This window comes from Schistocerca gregaria, chromosome 3, assembly GCF_023897955.1.
Source record: "Schistocerca gregaria isolate iqSchGreg1 chromosome 3, iqSchGreg1.2, whole genome shotgun sequence".
Lineage (NCBI taxonomy): Eukaryota > Metazoa > Arthropoda > Insecta > Orthoptera > Acrididae > Schistocerca > Schistocerca gregaria.
The window spans coordinates 764,210,110-764,226,734 of record NC_064922.1 but is presented as its reverse complement, the minus strand read 5'-3'; positions in this window follow the sequence as shown (position 1 = coordinate 764,226,734).

The following is a 16,625-nucleotide window of genomic DNA, read 5'->3' as shown; positions in this document are numbered from 1 at the left end:
TCACATGCCAGTTGTAGTATAATGTATTTGACTGATGAATACCCATTCATCATCTGCATTTCTCCTTGGTGTAGCAATTTTAATGGCCAGTAGTGTACTTAAATTGCGTTAGTCCGTGTAGGCGAGTTTAGTCAGCTTTTAGTTTCGCTGCCATATGAAGCCATTCCATTGTTTTTAGAAGTTTATTACGATACTGAAAGAACTGATGTATCAACGAAGGAGCGAAAGGGGCAAAATGTACCGATAGACTGATGTTGGTACGTAAGCATCGCTTTAAGTGTTCATTGCTAAATGTCCGGCACAGTGGGTACCACTTATTTTTTTTCACAATATGGTAATCTATAATAAAGAGGCATTTTCAGAACTTGTTACTAACGTAGTTGCCCCACTCTAGTATTTCATTGATTACCTTCTCTTGCTGTGTTTTATTTACATACAATAATTCAATAATTTTAGAAATAATGTAAATGAAACGACTGCAGTGCATACTGAAGAGCTGTGTAAAGATGGTGTGCACAAAGCTTTTTCAGTAGCTGAAGTTGATCACACTCAGGCTTACGGATAACGTGACGAAAAGTTTAGAGTTTCGTTATTAATCAGGATCACACGTGAAGTGTATGCATTACTGCAGGAACTACTGTTTTCTATTGCGTACATGGCCTTTTATTTCTCAATAATTTTGAATATTACTTCCAGCACATCTACTAAGTTCTTTCTTTGTCTTGCCTTAGTTTGTCATCTCTGTTTTTTATTCTAGTGTAGACACTAAAGCTTTTTGTTCAAAATAAATATACTTATAGATTTAATTTTATAAAGACTGAAACACACAGCATTAACATTGTATAATAATATTTATTTTATATTTTGTTGAGAACTTACTTTCGGCTTTGTAGGTCATTATCAGACATCTTAAAAATGAACTTAAAAAGTGCACACCGTATCAGCTAGAACTTTTACATAGACGAAGACCGTTGTCTCCTAAGATGCATCTACGCGAAAAAAAAAAAAAAAAAAAAAACAGTAATGCTTCAGTCAGACATGGCTATCCCGCTCTATGGCCGCTCTTTATACGGCTTTTCACTATAGCGGCCTTTCAGATTAATGATATTCTTTTCAATATACGGCCCATAACCTTTCGTAACACGGCCAACTGCTATGCTCTGTTTAGTTCCAGCGTCCCCCTTCAAGTGGCTCTGTGATATTTGTGCCTTTGTGCCTCTGTGCCTTTGTCATCACTATCTACTGTGCTATCACTTGATTGTTTTCCAGTGACTTAGTAGTATGACTTGTTAGTTCCTATGCTGTTTTTCTTAAATAACTTTCCTGATTGTAAGCATATTTGGTTCGAATGAATTAGAAATACTGAATTTTCGTTGCATACCTAATAAATACATTAATTCTTTCAAATATAATCATTAGTTTTTTAGGAAAAAGTGTTACTAAAACGTTCGAAGTTGGGTGGTGGCACTAATAAAAAGAGAAGACGAAAGTTTGTCTCACTGGAGTCCAAAATAATACATTTATGCCGCACAGAAGCTGAAACTACAGTAAAAATTTTAATGGGATTGGAATGGCGAAGTGCATTGTTCAGAATATTAGGAACGGCAAAGAAGAAATCGACACGCAGTCGCTATCTGTTGCACTTTCTAGTTTTTCAAAATTAACTCGCTGAGGAAGCATCGTAATGTAGAAAAGTGGAAAAGTTATTAGATACGTTGACTGAACCAAGGATATCAGTGAGTCAAATTACTATCCAGCAAAAGGCTGAAAGTGTTTTGTTGTAAAATAAAGAGGGGGGTATTGTTGAATCCGTGAGAGACTAACATTTCAAGGAAGTACGGCTTGGTTTGAAAAATTCAAAAATCGCCACAATTAGCACAACTTAAAAATGGAAGGTGAAAAAGTTGGGGTAGGTAATGACGCAGCTAAAGAATATCCCAAAATTCTGAAAAGAATTACTGACAGAGACGAATACCGACATGAACAGGGTTTCAGTGTAGACGAGAGAGGACTCTGCTGAAACTTACTGCCAGAAAGAACTTGTATTTCAAAATGGGGAAAGTCAGCAAATTGATATAAGGCTTAGGTGAGCAATGAGAGAGTCGTACTGCCGGTGAGGTGTCATGAGCGTGGGCTGTAAAGACTAAATGGCGATATGCGCAGTCGAGGCACAGACATAGCCACAGAATGTACCTGACTGAGTATATTATGCTATGGCACAGTGCATTGTGTAGTTGAAATGGCTAGTCAAAGCAGTGCTGTATAGCGACGTTCTATTTAACAGTTCAACTCTAGTTGGGAGTGTAATTACTTGTTCACCAAAAGCGAAGAAGGAGCACAATGTTTGGCATGAGGTAAAATATTAGGCATAAAAGAAGCACAATTTAGAAGATCACAACAGAACACTTCACTTCAACCAGTATGGAAGCGCAGAGGGTGAAATACGACTTAATCTTCTTAATAGTATACGCGAGGAAGGAACTAAAGTAGAGGTATGTATTATAATGTTGTACCTACGTACGATATATACTACTGGCCATTAAAATTGCTACACCACGAAGATGACGTGCTACAGATGCGAAATTTAACAGACAGAAAGAAGATGCTGTGATATGCAACTGATCAGCTTCACAGAGCATTCACACAAGGTTGGCGCCGGTGGCGACACCTACAACGTGCAGACATGAGGAATGTTTCCAACCGATTTCTCATATACAAGCAGCAGTTGACAGGCGTTGCCTGGTGAAACGTTGCTGTGATGCCTCGTGTAAGGAGGAGAAATGCGTACCATCACGTTTCCGACTTTGATAAAGGTCGGATTGTAGCCTATCGCGATTGCGGTATATCGTTTCGCGACATTGCTGCTCGCATTGGTCGAGTTCCAATGACTGGTAGCAGAATATGGCATCGGTAGGTTCAGGAGGGCAGCTTATCCGCATGGCTGTAACGGATCGTACAGCCACGTTTTGATCCCTGAGTCAACAGTTGGGGACGTTTGCAAGACAACAACGATCTGCACGAACAGTTCGACGACGTTTGCCACAACATGGGCTATCAGCTCGGAGATCATAGCCGCGGTTACTCTTGACGCTGCATCACAGACACGAGCCTCCTCGATAGTGTACTCAACGACGAACCTGAGTGCACGAATGGCAAAATGCCATTTTTTCAGACGAATCCAGGTTCTGTTTACAGCATCATGATGATCGCCTCCGTGTTTGACGACATCGCTATGAACGCACATGTGAAGCGTGTGTTCGTTATCGTCATACTGGCGTCTCATTTGGCGTGATGGTATGGGGTGCCATTGGTTACACGTCTCGGTCACCTCTTGTTCGCACTGACGGCACTTTGAACAGTGGACGTTACATTTCAGATGTGTTTTGACCCGTGGCTCTACCCTTCATTCGATCCCTGAGAAACCTTACATTTCAGCAGGATAATGCACGACGGCATGTTGCAGGTCCTGTACGGGCCTTTCTGGATACAGAAAATGTTCGACTGCTGCCCTGGCCAGCACATTCTCCAGATCTGTCACCAACTGAAAACGTCTGGCCAATGGTGGCCGAGCAACTGGCTTCTCACAATACGCCAGTCACTACTCCTGATGAACTGTGGTATCGTGTTGAAGCTGTATGAGCAGCTCTACCTGTACACGCCATCCAAGCTCTGTCTGACTCATTGCCAAGAGGTATCGAGGCCGTTATTACGGCCAGAGGTGGTTGTTCTGGGTACTGATTTGTCAGGATCTATGCACCCAAATTGCGTGAAAATGTAATCACATATCAGTTCTAGTATAATATATTTGACCAATGAATACCTATTTATCATCTGCATTTCTTCTTGGTGTAGTAATTTTAATGGCTAGTAGTGTAACTTAATTAGTGTACCTAATAAACCAAATTTTCCTTTGAAATGACAAGTCCTTTAATTTCTTACACAGGAATGTGATGCCTCCTCTTCCGATTACGCTGTTCGTGCTAGTTACGGAAGAGCTTTGCTGATGGCGCGTTCATCCTGACCACTTTGTGGCGGCGAATTCGTGAAGCGAAGTCGTAGAAGACCAACAGTGTCCACGATTAGCACGTTCGAGTCTGTCGCGGCACAGTGTAACTCATTGTAACCTAAGTCTGTCAGCGTTATTGTGGAACAAGTATAGGATGTCATTGTGAACGGCTTGGTGTTTTCTGTTACATTAGGTGATAGTCCCCAGCCTTGCTGGCAATATTTATTAGAGTTGTTGATGCAAACCTAGTAACAAGGAAGGAAGTCCTGGATGTACTCTTAGAGATACAACGATAGGTGATGATGTACTCCAGTGTTTGGAGGATGTATTTACCAGATTTGGTCTATCGCGGGAATAGCTCGTTTCAGTTGCCGCTGATGGAGCACCATGCATGGTCGGAAGTAGAACCGGGCTTGTACGAGTAGGTCATCTGAGAAGCAAGCTACTGCAACATGAAATGAGGTACATACCTGTACATTGTTTGATTTGTCAACAAAACCTCTAGGTACAAAACGTCACAGTGGCAAATACACTCCTGAAAATTGAAATAAGAACACCGTGAATTCATTGTCCCAGGAAGGGGAAACTTTATTGACACATTCCTGGGGTCAGATACATCACATGATCACACTGACAGAACCACAGGCACATAGACACAGGCAACAGAGCATGCACAATGCACTAGTACAGTGTATATCCACCTTTCGCAGCAATGCAGGCTGCTATTCTCCCATGGAGACGATCGTAGAGATGCTGGATGTAGTCCTGTGGAACGGCTTGCCATGCCATTTCCACCTGGCGCCTCAGTTGGACCAGCGTTCGTGCTGGACGTGTAGACCGCGTGAGACGACGCTTCATCCAGTCCCAAACATGCTCAATGGGGGACAGATCCGGAGATCTTGCTGGCCAGGGTAGTTAACTTACACCTTCTAGAGCACGTTGGGTGGCACGGGATACATGCGGACGTGCATTGTCCTGTTGGAACAGCAAGTTCCTTGCCGGTCTAGGAATGGTAGAACGATGGGTTCGATGACGGTTTGGATGTACCGTGTACTATTCAGTGTCCCCTCGACGATCACCAGAGGTGTACGGCCAGTGTACGAGATCGCTCCCCACACCATGATGCCGGGTGTTGGCCCTGTGTGCCTAGGTCGTATGCAGTGCTGATTGTGGCGCTCACCTGCACGGCGCCAAACACGCATACGACCATCATTGGCACCAAGGCAGAAGCGACTCTCATCGCTGAAGACGACACGTCTCCATTCGTCCCTCCATTCACGCCTGTCGCGACGCCACTGGAGGCGGGCTGCACGATGTTGTAGCGTGAGCGGAAGACGGCCTAACGGTGTGCGGGACCGTAGCCCAGCTTCATGGAGACGGTTGCGAAAGGTCCTCGCCGATACCCCAGGAGCAACAGTGTCCCTAATTTGCTGGGAAGTGGCGGTGCGGTCCCCTACGGCACTGCGTAGGATCCTACGGTCTTGTCGTGCATCCGAGCGTCGCTGCGGTCCGGTCCCAGGTCGACGGGCACGTGCACCTTCCGCCGACCACTGGCGACAACATCGATGTACTGTGGAGACCTCACGCCCCACGTGTTGAGCAATTCGGCGGTACGTCCACGCGGCCTCCCGCATGCCCACTATACACCCTCGCTCAAAGTCCGTCAACTGCACATACGGTTCACGTCCACGCTGTCGCGGCATGCTACCAGTGTTAAAGACTGCGATGGAGCTCCGTATGCCACGGCAAACTGGCTGACACTGCCGGCGGCGGTGCACAAATCCTGCGCAGCTAGCGCCATTCGACGGCCAACACCGCGGTTCCTGGTGTGTCCGCTGTGCCGCGCGTGTGATCATTGCTTGTACAGCCCTCTCTCAGTGTTCGGAGCAAGTATGGTGGGTCTGACACACCGGTGTCAATGTGTTCTTTTTTCCATTTCCAGGAGTGTATAAAGACCGTAGTGGTGAGAACAATGGGCTGAACCATTGACAAATTAAAGATCTACTGAAGGATACTGTGCGTTGATTTGGTGATATTGCGTACTTTTTTGAAGTTGGTTGGCTTAGTAGAGGTAGTATGACTTGTTGGCCGAAGGAAATCAAGTGCCTCCCGCCCATGAATTCACTAACTCTCAATGGATTAATGAGTTAGCATTTCCCACTGACACCATTTCCCACACAAATAAACTTAATCTTAAGTCGCAGGGAAGCAACATACTTATTACCTCTTTTTCAGGACCTCCCGGTTAGCCGAACGGTCTAACGTACGGCTTTCCGGAGCGGGAAAGTGCGTCTGGTGCCTGGCACGAATCCGCACGGCAGACTTGTATCGAGGTTCGGTGAGCCGGCCAGTCTGTGGATGGTATTTAAGCGGTTTTCCATCTGCCTCGGCGAATGCGGGCTGGTTCCCCTTATTCCGCCTTAGCTACACTACGTCGGCGATTGCTGTGCAAACAAGTTCTCCACGTAAGCGTACACCACGCAAACATAGTGGTTACACTCGTCTGGTGTGAGACGATCCCTGGGAGGGGGGGAGGGGGGGGGGGGTAGGTGGAGGTTGGTCCACCGGGGGCCGAACCCACAATAACCCTGGGTTCGGTGTGGGTTTGCGGAGGGGTGTGAAGTGAACTGCAGTAGTTGTCGTGGGCTTATGGACCACTGCGGCTGCGGCGGGGACGGAGCCTCTCCGTCGTTTCTAGGTCCCCGGTTCACATAGAACATACATACCCCTTTTTTTACTACCTTCAAGCAAATGTTGGAGTTTGGCAGCGTCGGTTGTTGAAAGGAGAGTTACTCATTTTTTCAAATTGTCACTACGAAAATCTAGTTTAATCCAACCAATTCCAGACATATTCAGGTTCTCTTGTGAGTCTTCTGAAGGAAACTTCCGTGAGATATAAGGGACCTGGACAATTTATTGAATGATCTGAAAGTGTATGCTGCCCTTTTCAATAACTGATGACGTTCTGTTTGCTTTACAGTGCGAGTTGCTATGTGATAGTGAACTGAAGACAAAATATGTATCGCGAACAAGCCCATCGCATCTTTAAGAAAATTTTTCTCAAACAGATTTCCGGAAAATTCACAAAATGGCTGCCAAACTACTATCAATGTTTGCCTCAACATGTTGTTGTTGTTGTTGTGGTCTTCAGTCTAGAGACTGGTTTGATGCAGCTCTCCATGCTACTCTATCCTTTGCAAGCTTCTTCATCTCCCAGTACCTATTGTAACCTACATCCTTCTGAATCTGCTTAGTGTATTCATCTCTTGGTCTCCCTCTACGATTTTTACCCTCCACATTGCCCTCCAAATACTAAATTGATGATCCCGTGATGCCTCAGAACATGTCCTACCAACCGATCCCTTCTTCTGGTCAAGTTGTGCCACAAACATCTCTTCTCCCCCAAAATTTCTCTTCTTCAAAAACGCTTTCCTTGCCATTGCCAGTCTACATTTTATATCCTCTCTACTTCGACCATCATCAGTTATTTTGCTCCCCAAATAGCAAAACTCCTTTACTACTTTAAGTGTCTCATTTCCTAATGTAATTCCCTCAGCATCACCCGACTTAATTCGACTACATTCCATTATGCTCGTTTTGCTTTTGTTGATGTTCATCTTATATCCTCCTTTCAAGACAGTGTCCTTTCCATTCAACTGCTCTTCCAAGTCCTTTGCTGTCTCTGACAGAATTACAATGTCATCGGCGAACCTCAAAGTTTTTATTTCTTCTCCATGGATTTTAATACCTACTCCGAATTTTTCTTTAGTTTCCTTTACCGCTTGCTCAATATACAGATTGAGTAGTATCGGGGAGAGGCTACAACCCTGTCTTACACCCTTCCCAACCACTGCTTCTCTTTCATGTCCCTCGACTCTTATAACTGCCATCTGGTTTCTGTACAAATTGTAAATAGCTTTTCGCTCCCTGTATTTTACCCCTGCCACCTTTAGAATTTGAAAGAGAGTATTCTAGTCAACATTGTCAAAAAGTTTCTCTAAGTCTACAATTGCTAGGAACGTAGGTTTGCCTTTCCTTAATCTTTCTTCTAAGATAAGTCGTAAGGTAAGTATTGCCTCACGTTGGCTCAACATATCTGTGTGAAAAACGGTTCTCTCTGATGAAAACAAATATATCTCCACGGCGAGCCACTCTAACTGATACACATATCGCTGCAGTTCTGCGAATTGCAAGTGCGAGATCGCTCGCTCCAAATATAACTCTTATTCTTTAGCGAGAAGAGACGCACACCTCCAGATCATTTGCCGATTGACGTTTCAGATATATAAGAACACATAAGCTTATGTTTTGTTCATGGAGAATTATATTTATTCATTTATTTATTTCTGTGCTAAACCTAAAGTTAATTTGTTGCTCATTGGTTATGTTTCATTCTAAATGATCCTTTTTGTTGGCGTATTGTATTTTCGTAACTATAGGTGGTATTTAATTGCTACGTGTCAGAGTAATTACTTTTTTCCTACGCGTAATCTAATGAAAGGCGTATAATTAAACATATTTATTTAGCAGCACAATCTAATCCACTGAATAGAACAAGACATTAGACACCACAACAATGTCACAAGCTTACGTCTGGTTTTATACACGTCCCTTCTTCAGTTGTAACGGCAAGCTGTGCAAGCGACTACAAGCTTAACTTCTGCCAGAGCGCCAACTTTATTCTTTTTCCTACCTGAGCTGGAGTGCTGCTCCTTAGACCAATTTGTGCCCGCCTCCGATATAAGGTGTCAAAAGAACAGTTTAGTTTGTTCCTTGGTGCTAGTACCGCACACGAATTTATCATAAAATCGCTTTTTATATACCTTTACGTAAATCCAAGGGATTTTAAAAGGCTGGAAAAGAAAAAATTCTTCCTCATTTGAATATACAAAGACTGGATGACTGAAATTCTCGTAAGACTATTACTTATAAACCGTCGTGATTGCAAACATGTTTATTCACATGACCGGTTTCGGTTCCTCTAGAAGCATCTTCAGATTTGAAACGATAATGATACTAATTTACTACTTGACAAATGGAAAACTTTTTTCATCCTAACCGATCAACATCAAATGTGCCTGAACATACCTGCAATTTAGATTACAGCAGTAACCTGTCCACACCTAGCAACCTTCACATTCTGCGTCATATGAAATTGGTTGGCAGAATGCACGTCATTTATATTAATTATGAAACTATTACCGACAGGTGGCGTCTGGTACTTTTGTTATATTACATATGGATATAGTAGATTTTTATAATTTACTTTTATCTCTAAAAATACTTAATTGAAGTCTGTAGATGTCAAGTACACATTGTAGATGTCAAGTATACATTTTAAGCTCATATGGTACAGACACAAAGTAGAGAAGTTGGTGAGTGTTATAAATAGAAATAAGGGGGTTGGGGGGGGGGGGGCTGTTCAGAGTAGAGGAATGAGGCAATGTAATGTGGAGAGAGGAAACAGTTACATTATTTACTACAAGCATATCACATTACGGTGAGAAAAATGTGGCTGCTGCTGCTTAGATCAGGGTGAGTGTTAGAACTGCATTTGATCATAAAGGATTGTGTCAGAATTGCGTCGTTAGTGTTTATTGGTAGCCAGAATTTCCAATAATGTTTCCTACTGTTATTACACTGAAGGACCAAAGAACGTGGTATAGGCATGCGTATTCAGATACAGAGGTATGTAAACAGGCAGAATACCCCGCTGCGGTCGGCAACACTTATACAAAACAACAAGTGTCTGGCGCTGTTGTAGGTCGGTTACTGCTGCTACAGTAGCAGGTTCTCAAGATTTAAGTGAGTTTGAACGTGGTGTGATAGCCGGCGCACTAGCAACGGAACACAGCATCTCCGAGGTGGCGATGAAGTGGAGATTATCCCGTGTGACCATTTCGCTAGTGTACCGTGAAAATCAGGAATCTGGTAAAACATAAAATCTCCGATGTCGCTCCGGCCGCAATAAGATGCTGAAAGAACGGGGCCAACAACGACTGAAGAGAAGTGCAACACTTCCTCAAATTGCTACATATTTCAATGTTGAGCCAATAACAACTGTCAGCGTACGAACCACTCAACGAAGGCCCACTCGTATACCCTTGATGACTGCACGACACAAAGCTTTACGCCTGGGCCCGTCAACACCGACATTGGACTGTTGATGACTGGAAACAAGTTGCCTGGTCGGACGAGTCTCGTTTCAAATTGTATCGCGCGGATGGACGTTCAGGGGTATGGTGGCAACCTCATGAATCCATGGACTCAGCATGTCAGCACGCGACTGTTCAAGCTGGCGGAGGCTCTGTAATGGTGTGTGACATGTGCAGTTGGAGTGATATGAGACCCCTGATGCGTCTAGATACGATTCTGACAGGTGACAGTACGTAAGCTTACTGTCTGTTCACCTGCATCCATTCATGTACATTGTGGTGTCCGACAGACTTGGGCAGATACCAGCAGGACAATACGACACCCCACACGTCCAGAATTGCTACAGAGTGGCTCCCGGAACACTCTTGTGAGTTTAAACACTTCCACTGGCCGCCAAACTCACCACACATGAACATTATCGAGGATATCTGGGATGCCTTGCAACATGCTATTCAGAAGAGATCTCCTCGTCCCCCCCCCCCACCTCCACCCCATCTCCTCCCCCCCCCCCACCACTCTTAAGAAATTATGAATTTCTGGACAGACCTACAGGGTTCATTATGTCAATTCCCTCCAGCCCTACTACAGACGTTAGTAAAGCCCACGCCACGTCGTATTGCGGCATTTCTGTGTGCTCGCGGGTTCCTACACGATATTGGCCACGTGTACCAGTTTCTCTGGCTCTTTTGGGTAGATTTATGGGAAACATCACATTTAATGTCTAAGTGTTTCATGGGTGAACTGCCGAACGTCGGTGTCCAACGGGAACAATATTCCAGCAAACGGCCATATAACCATCATCAGGTTCGCCGACGAACTGACTGACGGGAGGTCGGAGCAGGACGTTTATCTCCTCCCCCACCTGACGCCAAACAACGAAGTTCTATCCTCCATCTGAGAGAAAAACCTCATAATGTTCCCAGCAAGACTATCATCAGTCTCACGAACAAGCAACTGGATTAGAATGCGGTGTCAGTTGTTAAGAAAAGACTGAATTTGGGACCCACTCCTAATTCGCACACGTCACAGATGTCATCAGTTCAGTTCAACAGGTATCAGCATCACTGCTAACTGAAGCAGCTGAAGAAATACGTCACGAAAGTTGTCATGCTCTCACACAAACAAAGCCTATGTAACTAAACATCTCTAGCAGTGGGAGGGCAGCCATAAGGAAACTAAGAGAAGATTCTGACATTGTGGTCTCACCAACTTACAAAGACAACGTTACTGTGGTCCTATCACACCAGAAATACATCGAGAAATGCGGGGCCTGCTAGAAGTGCTACCGGAAGATCAAAACTGACCCTATCGATACGGCGGTGAGAAACGCCATGGCACTACTCAAAGAGTCCGGATTACCAGACGAGATTATTAAGAAGCTAAAAGAGATAGCACCAGTTTCGTGAAGACATTGTGGACTGCCGAAGGTTCACAACGATGGGGTTCCTTTACCTCTCATTGTCAGCAACACTGGTGCTCCAACATGATCACTAGCTAAGTACCTAAAGCACTTGCTTAGCTATTACGTTGGGAAGGGCTCGCTTCACATCTGCAACTCCGTGGTTCAATTGGTTCAAATGTTTGTGAGCACTATGGGACTAAACGTCTGAGGTCATCAGTCCCCTAGAACTTAGAACTACTTAAACCCAACTAATCTAAAGACAGCAGACACATCCATGCCCGAGGCTGCGACTGTAGCGGTAACGCGATTCCAGACTGAAGCGCCTAGAACCGTTCGGCCACTCCGGTCGGCGCAACTCTGTGGATTTTGTTGGACGCCTTAACAACTTCAAGTTTAAACATACCGACGTCCTTGTCAGTTTAGTTCTTTACAAGATTTATTAGAACTTATTTGCAAAAAATTTGACACAGAGACGGCCAGTCCTTTTAGGTATGTCTTGATGTCGACATACTTTCTTTCCGACGGTACCTACTACGAGTAGGCGGAAGGAGTAGCCATGGGGAGTCCCCTTTCGCCAATTGTCGCCAATATGTACGTGGAATATTTCGAGGAGGAAGCCCTGGAATCAGCGCAATGGAAATCTACCTGTTTCTACCGGTATGTAGACGACACTCTCCTCAAAGGGCCATATGGCAGGGACAAACTGAATGACTTCCTTACGCACCTCAATTCCATACAACAGAACATCAAGTTCACCAAGGATGTCGAGTCGGATGCAGTACTCCCATTTCTGGAGGTCCTGGTTAGAAGAAGAGCGGACGGCACTTCGGGCCACAGCATGTACCGGAAGACGACGCACACCAATCTATACTTACATGCTGTCAGCTGCCACCAGAGGGCTCAGAGGAATGGCGTGTTCAAAAAATTGGCACATAGGGCTCGCGCTATCTCTGACGACGAACGTATCAACGAAGAATTTAAACAACTGAAGGTGGTTTTCTCGAAGAATGGCTGCAAGGAGTGCCAAATACGAGGAGCCCCACGCCCTACACCCTCTGTACAACCGGCGGAATCAGAATATGATTCTCATGACGACACGGCCATTGGATTCATTCCTTTTTGTTTCGCGTTATCCGATAAGATACGGCGAATTCTTCGAAAACACAGAGTGCACCAAGCAAACACAGCCGCTGGTTCTTAGTGAGAAAGATGAACTTGGACTACTGAAATCCGGAGTCTATCAGATACCCTGCCAGTATGGTAAGATTTACATAGGTCGCAGAACATTGGCTGACTTAATTGCATGGAGTTGACTATAAACACACTTAGGTTCTGAAACAGACGTCCAAATTCTGGGAGTGTGTCACTGAGGAATCCATTAAGATTCGAGTCCTGATAAACTGTGACTTAGCAAGTCATGGGACCCCGCTATTACAACGGCCAGCAAGAGGAATGCGATACTGACAACGAACTGACTTCGGGCTCAGGCGAAGGAACAGCAGAGATTCCGCAGGTGCGCGCTCCTGGGTGCGAACCTAGGACGGAACAGTGGGTCGACGGGAGCAGTTGGGTTAGCAATGATGGGCGCGGGCGGTCGATGGATGGCCGATCCGGGGGGGGGGGGGGGGGGGAGAGATAAAAGCACTGCGCCGGTCCCCCATCAGTCAGCTCATTAGCGCACCTGATGATGGAAACGTGGTCTGTTGTCCAATATAGTGCCCGTCAGACGCCGGCGACCGGCAGTTCACCCGTGAAATATTTTGACGTGAAGTACGCTGGCAGAAGCTGAAGAATCGCATCACATTTAATACTTTTTTCTTACAGAGCTGCATTTTCTATCGACTCTAAAAACTTTCTGCATTGCATCAAAAGAGCCCAACTTTCAGAGCCAGGCAGGAGCACATTCCAGACGAAAGCTACGACAGGTTTTTTGTTGGCTAAAGCATTTGTTCACTAATAGTTTTCTCCTTTCACCGAAAGCAGTTTAATTAACTGCTATGGAATTACAACCTTCGAGGTATATGAGAAAATTTGTTCGGCCGATAAAATCAGAAATTTAAATGGATGTTTTGGAAAAGTATCAGGGCGTGCTATAAAATAACGCCTCCAAATTTTTTATGTGAAATATTTTAAGATTTTTAATTAAAACAAACATTATTAGCAGCCTACACCTTCATTCTTCATGTCTACATGTTTATTTCTGAATATAGTGATACATTTCTCCCAATGAGAGACCAGTTTGTTGATACCGCCACTTTAGAATGTGTGTCTTTGTTACCGAAACCACAACCTCACGTCTGCTTGCTCCGCTTCATCACTATCGAAGTGAAGTCTCGAAGGTGTTGTTTAAGTTAAGTGTTGGTTTAAGTGCCAAGTCGGGATTGTTTGGAGGATGGTCGATAAAAGTGAATACAAGACGTCGGATTGCTGCAGATGTCAGCCATTCTCATGCCGAAGGAGAGGGTGTTCCATATGTGGCCGAAATATTGAAATTCGAAACTCGATTACGGCATCCCGTTTCTCAAGCACCGATATACTTACGTTAGACACCGTAATACTACACGCCACAGTTCGGAGCCTTCTAGAGGCAGAGGGCTGCAAATATTCAAATGTGGACAATAAATATGCAGAATTGTAATAGCGTTCGTTTACTTAAAAAAACTTTAATTGCATAAAAAATTCGGAGGCATTATTTTTCATCAGACCCTCCTACAAGGCGCTTATAAAGTCGGTTACAATATTCCAATTAAACACTTCATTGTTCACTATGAACAACATGAACATACGCTGAGATATTTATTAATGCATATTTAGTGTATTTCAGTGTTACTGACCCTGAAAATGTTAGCTCATGTCCCGTCGTTCCTGTGTAGCCCAAAATAACCTCGATGACATAGATTGCTGCGAAAACTACTACTTTTCACTTCTTGAAGATTATTGATCTGTACTTGATACGCTTCGAACATGCTAAATTCCCATGCGAAAAAGTCAGTCGGGAGAGCTCGGAGCGAAAGTCATGGCAATGTGTGGCTAATTCACCTTCAAGGAAAAGTGGCGTATAGGTAGTCTCGGAACTATATTCAAAGTGTCATCCTGAATCAACTGTAGCTCCAGTTTGTCAAAGTAGGTGTTACCGTCTCTTTAGCAAACATGAACGGTCCACACCTTTTCGATCTTGCAATTTCCATCCAAACATTTACCTTTGGTGCGTTCCGATGGAATACCTGTACTAAATTTCACTGTTGATCTGCCCTTGTCCCACAGTTATGTCCGTTCGCGTGTCCACTGCTGTGAAATGTTGCCTTGTCGCTGAAAAGAATGTGCTCCATTAAGTTTGTATATCTCTAAGACATCCAATATAACGTAGCTCGTCTAGCGAAATGCTCTCCAACATTAAGTTTAGAACAATTAGATTGCGATCGGCACGTTTGGCAGTTTGAATCGCAGGGTTTTCGACACGGTGGTGTGTGTGGCACAACGTTCCCAGGTTAATACTCTCGTTGATCCTTTACGTCTGCTACACCCGGCCTTCCCAAACGTTGCTTTTCAGTAACACAACCAGTTCGCATGACTTTGTAGACCTTGTTTTTAGTGGCATACTTTTAGGAGGTGGTTAATGAAATTAACGAGTGTAATTGTTCTGTTCCTAGACATACGACATAACACGCAGTCTGTCAGCAAAAAAGTTATTCTTTCTTCTGTTGAGTACATTCTTTTAAATTATCTCCAAAAATACCAAATTATCTTACATCGAGACACAAGCGGTTTAGGACTGATAACCACTCTGTATACTGATTTAAAAGTGAAATATGGTTCGATAGAAGAACGATAAACCTTGTTAAACTGATAAATCATGCAGGCAATGAGTATATCGTGGGGTAAGACAGTGGCGTTGCCCTGCGACTAGTTCAGTTTGAAATCAAAGTCTTTGGTGAAGTACCAAAGTGCAGTATGCAACACCTGTATCTTTACTGGTTACTTTTATGCTAAATATGTGACAACAAATTTTTGAAGTGTGTTGATACAAAAATGGTGAATATCATAATAATGGCTAGAGTGTAAACAAAATACCATAATGTGCCAATTCTAGATTATATCTACAGATTTGCAAAATGATTTTGTGCTTTTTCCTGATTTGTTAACGCTTGAAAACCATACTAATGTCGAGTGGAGGCGAAAACCTAATGTCGTGATATGCAAATACACACCATTAGTAAGAGAATTCTACTTTAACATGTGTTATAATAGAAAATATGATTTACGTTAGGCTGACAGAGGTGGGATCAGCGACATCAGTCAGAATTCATTTGCATAATACGTTACATAACAACTTCTCTCAAACATGTGCATGAAAATGTAAAGCTGGAAAAATACGTTAGGAATATAACAATGAAAATATGCTGTAGTCCGTAGAGTTCCACGAAATGAGCGTGATGATACAGAAATACTAACTGATTAAAATGAAGTTGTGCCCATAGATTCAATATCTTCATCGCCAGGCAAAACGAAATTCCGAATCAAGCTGATTCAACAGAACATTACTCATCTTAGAGTAGTTCAATGAATTGCACATGCCCACAACAAAGTTTGTACTGACATACTGATACATAACTCCTTCATAGCATTATCAGTGATTCTGTCAATATAGAGCCTTGTACTGAAGTGGCTTCCCCTATAAAATTAAGACAGTGTTAGCATGCGACACCACGCGGTAACACGATCGAGACTACAGTACAACAAGGTTTTTCACCAACCACTGTTATTCACAAGGACTCATTATTACCCAAGCAGAATGCTAGCTACATTTTCACAGCTACCGACAATTCATCTCTTCGTTCTACCGCAAAAGAATATCATCGACCAAAGGAGTGGTGCTCTCCCCCACAAACGTTAACAAAATGTCCATTAATGGATATTGTCTTTTCCACTAAACTACTATTTTTATAAAAGTCTGCGTAGAAAATACTATAACGGATATAGGATTCGTTATGAATATGAAGGTAGGCTGAGAAAGAGTTTCTGTCAAAAGTTCAATGATAGAACTGTTCCGTTCAGAATCGG